Raw genomic sequence first — 4,312 nt, forward strand, 5'->3', positions numbered from 1 at the left:
TACTCAAAACAGAGTCACATATCTTGTAAATCAGGTTTCGTCTTGAATTAATTTAACATTTATTCAAAAAGATAAAAGAGATAGCCAAATAATTGTTTAGATAATCGCTTAAGTATTTACCATGGAAGATTTAAGGAGATGATTTAGCCAGTGGAGGATCTTAACCTGAAAAGGAGATGAAGAATTAACCAAACTTCTCAACATCAAAGACATTTCAAAAAAAATCAAACAATAGTGAAAATCAACTCAGTCTTTTGATTAACAAACATCATTCAGAAAAATAAATCCCAATTGACAAATCTAGAGTGAATCCGTCAAAATCCAGAGATCAAGTAACTAAATTCAAGCACTCATGTGTATATCAGCACAGATATTTTACGTAACAGAAGCATGAACTCATTAAATCGACAAAGAGGAAACAACACTCATGATTACCTCTGGAAGAACCTTGCTCATCCATCACTTGTTGACACTACTTTGCAGGGAAAATACTCGACCGACTTCTATTTTTTCGAGACAGTAAATTTTTGGAGTTCGTAAGAAAACTGAACTCTAGTGGAAGAGGAAGCGCCCTCAAACGAAGGATTTCGAAGGAGACGGCAACCCTAATCAGCCAAAGGTGATGCATAGCAGGACGGTAGCGGGCCGGATCAAACCCATAACGCGACAATCTGATAACTTGACATTTAAAAAAAATAATAGAGGTGGGTCCCACATGCTTGCCTACGTGGATAGCTTAAGGAGTCTCGAAGCTGTATCATTATAATATAGATTACCTTTTGGTACTGTTTAGAAATATAAATAACAATATAAATGAAAATTACATTTTCTTATATTACATCAAATTGCATCAAATTATAAAATTAATAATATAATATTATATACAAATAAAAAAAATATTATTAAACATCTATATTATAAGATAAATAATATATTCTGCTTTATATGTAACTTACAAAACATAAAAAATATACATGAGATTTTCTTATAAAACAAACAGTCAATTTCTAGTTCATATTATAACCTATGTTACATGGAAACGGAAGCATGTACGCAGAAACGGAAGCATGTACGCAGAAACGGAATCATGTGGAAGCGTAAAATCGACATTTTTAAAAAAAATTAGGAAGCAAGTACATGTTGGAAACGTATATCCAAATATAGATATAAATAAATAAATAAATATATATATATAAAGATATATATAATATAATATAAACATAAAAATTATTTTATAAAACTTAGGACTAAAATATGTGATTCGAAATAAAAATCACTTATTCATTTTTAATAATTTTTCATTTAGTTGACTTCATATTTTAACTATAAAAATACTAACAAATTAAGCTTATATAACTATTATCGAACTAATTACTTTTAATAGTTCATAAATATCTGTCACAATATATTTGAATATATATGCATTATATCTTATAAAAAAAATTATGCACAAAGATAATTTATAGTAGTAGTTTGGATATTTGCATATTTTGTATTTCCTTTATTTTAATACAATTAATTTTAGATTTTATTTTAAATATAATTTATTACTTATTCATGACACTGAGTTTTTAAACTGAAAGCATGATTCCTAAACGCTTACGCTTCCAACGTGTTTTTAAAGAGGTATTTTTTGGAAACGTATTGGAAGCGAGATTTTGGAAGCTTCTATGAGCTTCGGATTCCGGTTCCGAAGCGGAAAGCAGACGTCTGATGAAGCTTCTTTACAACCTAGATTATAACTACATCATTTCTTTGTTGACAAATTTGTTAGCCCATCAGGTTATTTTCTAATAAGTTTAGATATGGACGTTCGGTTTTCGGTTCAGTTCCAGTTTTTTTTTGTTTGGTTCCGGTTTAGTTGTGTGAGTCAGTTTTTCAGCCCAAGAGATATATGAACTACATGTCTAGTTATTTATGAATACATATTTAGTTTCGGTTTGGTTATTTTGCTTCTCGATTTGATGTGGATAACAATGTTAGGAATTTGATAAAATTTTAAGTTCAGTTTGGTTATCTTTTCGGATTATGTTTAATAATTTTGAAAAAAATCACACTTTAAGGAATTTTTGATAATTTTAGAAGTACAAATAACAACTTATTAACTTGTTAATCAATCGTCTATTGTTGTCAATATGGATGCAGAGCTACCAGTTTGGTTTGCAGAGTCTACATGATTATGTTTATGTTGCTCACAAAAAAAAAACAAAAACTTGTCAAGCATTACAAGTATAATTATATAAATATTTACAATTAATGATGTGGTAAATAAATTATTAAAATAAAGGACTTAGTTGTTAGATTTTTTTATTGTTGTATATGGGCTTCTTATTTAATTTTCAAATTTATAATAACTACACCTACATTTGGCTTTGTTTAATTTTATTCGTAAGGTTTCAATCCGAAAGTATGATATTTTCTATGTTGCTTTCATTTTGGTTGAGAAAGTTGTTAGTTGTGGTGTATATATAGTAGAATTGATTAAAAAAAAAAAGAAAAGGATATCTTTGTCAAAGGTATAATCGATGGAATATATACCTAGCTAGATGATTATAAATTTTGTAAACGAACTGAATTAAGATTTTTTTAAAAAAATTTGTTGTTAAAGAAAATTTGGAATATATGTTGCACTATCGGAGTATCGGTGATTTCAAAGCATTATATTCGTTTATAGCTGTGATTTAAAAACGAACTATATTTTGTTTGTTTGTATTTGGGTTAAGTAAATATGAGAATATACCGATTCTTAGTTATTTTATTGTTTGTCAGTTGTTACAAATTTCGTTAAATCTTGGAGTCAATATAGGGGGGGATACCAAATTTCGTTGGATTGTCATTATATGTCCATGATTCTCAGTCATGAATTTTGTTTAGGAATAAAATATATAATATTTCACTATATTTAGATATTTGGTTAAAATTTGGAGTGAATGTAAGGATTATATATCAGTAATTAAAGTTTTTAAATTGGGTATAGTAATTTGTTCACAGTTGTTATTGTATAAACTCATAGTAATTTGTTAAAATATATACATATATATTATTATGGGGTTTAGGGCTTCGTTAGATTGGATTAAGAGCAATGGAGAATATGTTTCAACATTCAACATGCTAGAGATTTGAGACATACTATAAGAAACTGATTGCGATGATAAAGGAACTTCGTGTTTGGCCAAGCTTTGCAATGAAATTGGAGAGGATAGAGAAGTTATAGATATGCTTCCTGTATTTCAACATTATTCATGTTCCACGATCGCGCAATCAGATTTCAGATTTTTTAGCTAAGACTGCTAGATCTTTCCATAGGGAGTTACATTTTATTGGTTGTTTTATTCCGGTCTAGTTACCCAGACTACCTCAAGTTTGAGTAATAAAATGGTCTTTTGACGTAAAAAAAAAAGATTAAGGGCAGTGGAGGATTTAGGCACAATTTTAGCTGGGGGCACACTACTACAAATAACAAAAACAACCTTAAATTATGGGAACTTTTTTATGTTTATTTAGGAGAGAGTAACACTGCGGGACACAATCTGTCTTTTATTTACATAAAGAAACACATTCTCTCTTTGACACACTTTCTCATGACAGCTGTCTTTTTGTGGATAGAAATAACCTTACTTTTTATGTAAGGAGAAATATGTTTATTTTAAAGAAGCAAACATAAGTTGAGCAAAATGAAATTAAGTTTGTTTTTAGTTGCAATAAATGATAAAGGTTAAAACAAAAAAAGTAGATATATGGGTAAAAGTGATTTTTTTGGGCGTTGGATCTATTTACAGGCATAAGATCTAACGGCTGCAAATATGCTTACCTTCTATAATGTAAATATGTGTATATTGGTAGATAGTGCAATTAAGAGAGATACAAAGGTGGTGAGAGTAATGTGATGTCATGTGAGCCACACGGTTTTTACCTTTTCACTGATAGATTTTTCTTTTGGTTTCTAAACAAAAATGTATATGAACAAAATCTAATTGTATAAAATACAAACGTTTACAAAATGCAGAAACTTTCATCTTATACAAATCTCGTAAATACCCAGAACATGGAAGACAAATGTGGGATCTTCATTGTTATCCATATCTCATCTGACCACCTCTTATCTGACCATTGCAAACTTGACCCTCCCACTTGAAACTAACAGACACATCCACACCGATCACATCCACACGTCCACATCAGTCACATCCGCACCTCACATATCCCCGACAACGACATCAACAACATCAACACAACCACTGACCATGAGAACCCCGTCCACAACTCTTCCGACCACATCAACAATATCCACACACACATTGACCAAGAGAGC

Source organism: Brassica oleracea, chromosome C4 (assembly GCF_000695525.1).
Source record: "Brassica oleracea var. oleracea cultivar TO1000 chromosome C4, BOL, whole genome shotgun sequence".
Taxonomy (NCBI): Eukaryota; Viridiplantae; Streptophyta; class Magnoliopsida; order Brassicales; family Brassicaceae; genus Brassica; species Brassica oleracea.